The sequence below is a fragment of the Gavialis gangeticus genome, unplaced genomic scaffold (genome assembly GCF_001723915.1).
Source record: "Gavialis gangeticus isolate Ggan-Ray unplaced genomic scaffold, GavGan_comp1, whole genome shotgun sequence".
Taxonomy (NCBI): domain Eukaryota; kingdom Metazoa; phylum Chordata; order Crocodylia; family Gavialidae; genus Gavialis; species Gavialis gangeticus.
This window is the reverse complement of record NW_017729016.1, coordinates 18,173,397-18,180,678: the sequence shown is the minus strand read 5'-3', so window position 1 is coordinate 18,180,678 and position 7,282 is coordinate 18,173,397. Positions and strand designations below refer to the sequence as shown.

At 49.1% G+C, this 7,282-nt stretch overlaps 1 long non-coding RNA gene across 4 annotated transcripts in view; it reads right to left on the bottom strand.

Moving 5' to 3' along the window:
• The window catches only part of LOC109294547, a 48,828-nt gene extending 43,824 nt beyond the window's left edge, over window positions 1-5,004 (bottom strand). For 2 of the 4 annotated variants that reach the window (XR_002096554.1, XR_002096550.1), the window contains exon 1: window positions 3,691-4,242. This is a non-coding gene — a long non-coding RNA (uncharacterized LOC109294547). Of the gene's footprint in view, window positions 1-3,690; window positions 4,243-4,684; window positions 4,923-4,962 lie in introns of those variants that run through there. The other 2 variants (XR_002096552.1, XR_002096553.1) reach the window with 2 other exon arrangements.
• Window positions 5,005-7,282: the final 2,278 nt, after the last annotated feature.

Sequence of the window (7,282 nt, the reverse complement as noted above, 5' to 3'; positions counted from 1 at the left end):
TTTGTGCACAGGGCAGAGGTGGGCTGCCTGCTGTTGGCTGGGGCTCTGCGCCCTGCTGCCTTTGGGTTGTTTATGTGACCTCTTCAAGATTTTTTTTTTTTTAAATCTCGTCACTCAAAGCCTTCAAGTAAGCAATGTAATTCAGCAAAAAAAACCCCCATGCAGATAAGATTGATGGGCATACAGAAGATAGGGAACCTTTCTGCATTAATTTATTTCCGCTATATCTGCCAGATGATTGTCTGATACCTGTAAGAAATGTTTAATGACTTGAAGAAGTTAAGACAAAGGGGGCTATACAGAAGAACAAGCTGGAAATGAAACAATGAGTAAATATAAAATATCACCAGGGAAAACTCCACAAGGACCATTAAGAAAACAGTGGCCAGGCTATTAATCAGGAAGGGCCCAGCAACCAGTCGCATAACTGCAAGGGCGGGGCAAGTGGAGCCCAGGAGGTGGTGTGTGTGTGGGGGGGTGATTATAGGGGGTACCAGAATCCCTCTGGGAGTCTTTACCATGGCTGGGATAGTGCTGTGCTGCCAGACGATAAGAGTGGGCAGCACTGCCCCATACCCAACAGTGCACGTGGGGGTGCAGGGTTGAGGATTGGTGCCCTACCCCAGGGAGTTTTGCTCGCACCAGGTGCATCCCTGCACCCAGTAGAGTATCTGGGGTGGGCTGGAGCAAATAAAGGTCCAGGGAGCATGAACCACAAGGCTGCTGCCATCAGACTCTCCCTTTCTCTCCATCAGTGCTGCCCAGGCTCTTTGCACAGGGGAGGCAGCTACTATTGCTACGCTCCTGTGCAGAGAGCCTGGGAAGGTAAGGCTGCTCTCCCTCCTCCCAGCACTGGTCGGCATGCTCCCCCTGTAACAAGGAACCCAAACCCTGCTACTTGAGTATAACGGAAGGGGAGGAGAGGGGACTGTAAGAGGGAGCCAGGGGGCTCCTGCCACTTTTCAGAGGACACAGCAAGCTAAGCTATCTTAGTGGAGCTGCAGCTGTGGGAGGGCAGACTGGCTGTTAATGAACAGGGACAAACCCCTGTGCAGGGCAGGGGAAAGCACAGAACAGAAAAGGCTTCCAGGCATATAAACCCAGGGCCTGGGCCACAGCAGGTAGGCCGGTCCTGTGTGCTGCGGGGAGAGGAGCAGCCAACCAACTAGCAGGCACCTGAGCAGCTCTCTAGAGCTACCAGGAGAAAGCCAAGGGGAGCTGATAGCCTGTAGTGAAGCAAACACCCAGAGCTGGGTAGATTTTTAGTTGGGAAGCGTGGCATATATTTGCGTTGCAATTTAAGCTTAAAACCAGTGGAGTGGGTATGGCTGTAAGGCAGGGGTAGGCAAAATGCATGTGGCTCACCAGGCCATTCTATCCAGCCTGCGGGGCCCCTAAAAATTTTGGAAAATTAATATTAATCTGCCCTGGGCTGCCTTTCATACCACCCTCAATGGCTTGCCAAACCTCAGTAAGCAGCCCTCTGCCCAAAATAATTGCCCACCCCTGCTGTAACGAGTGCAGAGGAGACCACAGAGGTGCTGCAGGGGTACCCAGTATAAAGCCTTGCTCTGGGTCAGACATGCCAGGGGATGCTGAGTGGAGCGAGAGCAGTATTGCCCTGAGTCAACGATGACAAGAAGGGCTGGGCAGAACTGGAAGCAGCCTCTCTCTGGGCCAGGGATGCCAGAGGGGGCTGAGACAAGGTGTAAAACAGGACCGAGGGACCCAGAGAACAGATATGCAGCACAGGCCAAGGCCCAAATCAGTGGGCCAGGGCTAGAGGCTTGCAGCCAGAGAAAAGGGGGGCTAAAGCCTAGAGGGCTGTAGCCTCTACACAAGGAACAAAGGGACAACTGTGAAGCATGGGTATGGCTATAGGGGCAGAAAGAGGCCATGAATTTGCCCCTTAAAGGTAAGTAGAGCCCGAGAAGATGAACACTGAAAGAGAGAGAGTGTACCCTAGGCTCACCAACTTCTAAGAGCAGCGTAACAGGGCACCAGCTCCAGGCTGATCTCACTGTGTCCTGCTCACCTGTTTCTGAGCTAACCGCCCAGCACTCCTTGATGATAATTAATTCGTTGATGTAAATGAAGCGGGAGGCTGCCTATTTCCTGCCCCGATGCCAGGGGGCACTATCTGCAGCTCTGTTTCTCCCCTACACTGCAGCCCAAGCCTCACAGATGGCATCCAGAAGTTATCCATATCACCAGCCCCGCACTGGGTCCCAGAATCCTACCAGCTGAACCCCACTTGGATCCCTCCATTCAGGTGACCTATTTTGCCTTCGTTCCTGGCTGCATAGCTCCCTGAGTTGCTCCCCCTCATGGGGGTGTCCCCCCAGGACCTTTGGCTACTAGCCCTGGCCCACCTCCAGGCCAGTCAGAACCCCAGGCCCTCAGGCGCTTCTCACGGTGGGCCCCCGGCCCTTTGACCCTTCCGGTCCTGGCCCCAGCATGGGCCAGTCAGGGTATGTCCAGACAGGGGTGAGTCTATGGCCCCACTCTCTCTCTGGGGTCCACCTTCCAGGCCCTACAAAAGGGGTAACCCACCCAGTTGTGGGGGCTAGGGGTTAAGGCACCCCAACCCACCTTTCACCAGGGTAGCAACTGACCTGGCATTTCCTGGGGGCTCCCGCACCACTGAAAGCCCCACCAGGCCACCCACTCCTGGCAGGATGCAGTTTTAGGTCATGCCCAGGACCAGGAGCCTCCTGGCCATCCCCTACAACTCCTCCCTTACCTCCAGATGATACCAGCAGCCAGGCAATGTTGTTGCAAAATGCCCTGTTTATATGGGCAGCCCTGAATCTAAAATGGCTGCCCTACTCAGGCACCTGCTGGCTGCTGTCTTCTGGCCCTTAAAGTTGCAGGCACAAACAGTGCCCTGCCACAGGCAGCCTCTCCGCGGTACTTTTTCACACCAAGACATAGTAGGTGAGGAAGCAGAGTCAGACCCTGGGAGGCTGGAGTGGGAGCTGGGCAGAATCAGGGCAGCCACTAGGGGGCATCGCAGAGGCCCTAGGGCAAAATCCAGTCATCACCCCCCCGTACACACAAATACAGCACCCCTTATTCTGCCAGGCTTGGGCGGGGGTAAGGTCAAAGGAATACTAACAGTCTTTCACTGTCAGAGAAGCTGAGGTCATTTCTCAGAGGCTTTTTAGGGTGAACTAATAAAGAGAAAGGCTGTGTTTAAGGCATCTAAAGATGCTTGGCTTACCAGAAGATCATCAGAGGGTGGTAAGCTGTAAGTAGATAAGCCTGCATGTAGACCAATGGTTCTTAAGATTTTAGACTCAAGGCACCCCTTGTTAAACACAAGGCACCCCTTTAGCTTTCACTTGTTTTTTGAGTACAGAGAAAGAACAAAGCAATTGTTCTGTTGCAAAGAACTGAGAAAGACCGCGGCAAGTCAGAGTATTTCTGACACTGTGGATTCTTATTTGAAATCTCTGGGGGTCTCATGTGAATCATGTTTGCACACGTCATGGTGCTAACATTGCATGGCACTCCATGGCTCCCTTGAAAGGATCTGCGGCACCCTGGTTGAAAATCATTGCTATAGACTTTCATTATTTCAAAATCTATGACCTCTTATCTAAGTGATGTCCCAACTGCTTATAATCAACACTACTGGTTTGGAAGGATTGCATAGTCACTCGACATATATCAGCAGTTACAACCCACGGATCTGCAGGCATCAGTGGTCTGATATGGTCCTCCGGAGACGATCACAGGTAGTAAACTCTGTCAAGCTGGTCAAAGTGTGATTTCCATCCTGAGAGAGATGCAAGCTTGAAGCCAGTCACCTGAGAGTGAACTCTCAGATATGCCCAGAGATGAGGCAGTGGTATACCTTGCCCAATGAGTGGATAGAAACAACACCCCACCCATTTCCAGAGGGAAATCAGAAAAGAGTCACAGAGTGTTTTTCCCTGCGGCAAAAGGAAAAATGGACTCCACTCTGTGTTCTCATGCTTACATCCATCACTGCAGTATCCAAGTACCTTAAGTCCTTTAACTAAAGAACTAGCATCTGTCACGTGTGATTCATTAATTTTTTCCTCCTCTCCTTCATCTGCATGGAAAATTAATCAGTGAATATAGAAAAATATTTTTATTTCTAACCTTTTTAAAAAGGGTATGGCAGTAACCTTTTTATTTAGCAAGAGCCAAAGTGAAGGAGGTTTATGGTGAGCCTTAAACCCCATGGTAGTTCATGCAACCATCTTCAACTAGTTGCTGAGATGGAGCCTTCTTCGGCACAGTGAGCATTTCAGTAGCACTAACCCCACCGTATCCCTTTTCCCAGAGGAGGGGAATTGCTGACCTCTGCACACATCCTGGAAATTTAAACACTATTCATGTATCCCAAGCTCAGAGCATTGAATTGTGATCCAAGATCCCATGCTCTGCAGCTGCCTGACCTTTAAGGGGGCTCAACTTTCTGAATGCCTGTCACCTTAAAGCTCCCTCCCCAGCTGCCTGCTGTACGTGTCCAGAATTACTCTAGTCTGGGCAGCTGGCTGTCTTTTCCAGCCCAGGTCCTTTGAATCCAGAACCTTTGAGTGGCACCTAAATTCCCTGTGGGACCCAATCTGATCGCTGTGCACTGACAGCACCGAGCTCTTCATGAAACAGTCACGGCCACTTTCATTTAAAATCACAGGAAGAGATTTACCTGGTTGGGATGCTGCCCACCTTCTGCCGAATAGCGTGCGGGTGAGAGCCAGGAAATGGGACAGCCTGATTTCCATTCCTTCGGCCAGAGGGAACTCTAACCCACGGCTCTCATCTCCAAGAGAGCACTAATTCATCAGGCTACAAGCTAGTGTGGGTACGGGTAGCTTTGTGTTGGATCCAGGCTGCCGTGCACCAATGAGTGCAATATTCATGAGACCATAACGAGAGCAAGTAAGAGGAAGCCTGACTCTGTAGCCCAGTGATTAGGGCACTTACCTGAAATGGGGGAGCTTGGTGTCATAGCCCCTGCTACCGGATACCTTTCATTGTGGAGTAAATTGAGTGGGTAGTAATACGGGCCATTATCACAGAGCAGGTAATATACTGTAAAGCCCTGCCCTCCTTTGCCCCAGGGTAATTTGTTTGTGTGCCCTTGTGCAGACTCGGAGTCACCAGAATTGCTAATTAAGTGTTCTTAGGTACTCCTTGTTTTCCGACACACCAACTAAATTGCCTAGCCAGTTATAAATTATTTTCTTCTGCGAGGCATCCTATCAAGCGTGCACACGGACAGACCTGTCAGCCTTGTTGTTGGCAACAGGATTTTGTCAACTTTTCTGCCGTGAAAAGCTGCTTCCTCCCCACTTCTGTGACAGGTAAACTTTGAGGAGGTGATTTTGTTCTCCTCCACCTGAAACACTGCCAAATTTATTTACCAAATGTGTAATGTCAAAATTTGTTCCTGGAGCTAAGAATTTATATTACAAGCCTCAGCCTGGAGCAAGTTTTTACAGTTGAATTAAGCAGGGCCTGTAATGGAACAGTGATAGACTTTTTACTATGGCTGCACCGACATGAGAACCTCTGGTTGAAGTTTTTAAAGCTCCTGCTGAACTTTGAAGGCTTAGTTCTGTCCAGCTTAGTTCTTAAAAGCTGGTCATGCCTATGCAGCAAATTAGAGCCAGTAATTCTAGCCTGGAGCCTCCATGCCCTGACTGTGTGCTCAGAAGAGCATTAATCTCACCTCTGGGATTTTTCTTCCTTCAAAAGAGTTGAAAGGCATCTTGGTGTTTTAAATCATATGCAAAGCCAGAGAAATGAAGAGGGCCCAAATATATTTAATATTTCCATGGCTGCTTCTTCCTCTCCTACCAGCTCTACCCACAGAGGAAAGAAGAGATCCCAGATAGATTTGATATGTCCATGGCTGCTGCTTCCCCTCCTACCCACCACCAGCTCCACCGCAGAGAATGCTTAAAGGCTCTGACAGCTAGATATTCAAAGGTCCTGAGCAGCGGCAAGTTTAATTGATTTCTGGAAGATCTTTGAAAATGAGGCTGCAGACATTCAGGGTTGTGCCAGGCTGTTGTTAGCATCAGTGAAAGGTGAGGGTACAGCCGGACAATGCCACGTGACAGATAATTGCATGTTGCAGTGATGGGCACTGCACAAAACTCTTCAATATGTTTCCCTGTCCCTATTTCTCATCTGTGGGTCAGCAGAGGTTAGGAATGACACACAGATTATACCCATCTACTTTAGGGATGGGGCAAGTCTTATGCTGCAGTCCTTCCAGATGATTAAGGACCAGATCTGAAGGGCTTTAAAGGGAATTGGACCTAACCTTTCTCATATAGAAAACTATAGCTGTGGTTTGGGGTATATAAGACGGAGAATATATGGGCTCATCTCAGAAACTAGATAGGATGCTGAGGATCTTTTAGGTAACCCTTCTGTGTTGACACAGGTTATTATTAAATATTCATTTCAGCTTATGTTCTTATTCGCATTAGGCTTTTGTAGTGTTAACCAAACTCCTATGGTGCTATGTTAGTTATGTCTAGGCCTGGGCTAAACTTTGTATAACCTCTAACTTAAGGAATTCTTAAGAATATTTAAGAAATAAGCAGGGATCCAGGTTTTCTCTGATTAAAAAATCCCCACTTTTCAGATGTAAAGAAGAAACCCAAAATCCACATTTTTCAGTGATCAAAATGAAACACCACTAATATATAAATTGGGGAAGGCAATTATTTCAGGCGGAGGGGCACTTACCAAGTTTTGGCAAGCTGTCAAGGGCCACATGGGTAGCCCCGCCTCCTGACAGGTGCAGGTTGCCATCTTGGGACTGGAAGTCCCACCCGCTAGCCTCCGACCTTTGCCACCAGGAGTTCCTCCCTTTGCCCCCAGAAATACTCCTTTCAGCAAGGGGTTTTGCCATCTCAGAACCAGAAAAATACCAAATTGTATTCTAAAAATCTACAACATTCATTAATTTGATTTCAAAAAATATTTTTGACCTGATTTACATGTGTTTGTGTAGTGTACACAGAGGTGATCACACAATAGCTTAAAATGAAGTCTTTCTTTTGGATACTGCGGCAGGGTGGGGGATATGGGGGTGTGATCATAGGTAACATGTAGGTGGGCCTTGGGAAGCATGTGCCTCACCTGAGATTGGCTACCTCTGAAGCTGCTGCCAGCTTCTGTGGGTGGCCACCACTCTCCAACTGCCCCCTCACCCCTTGCTGCCAGCATCACTGCTGACATCTGTGGGTGGTCCCCGCTCACTGCTCCCCCCTCCCCCCTCCAACCC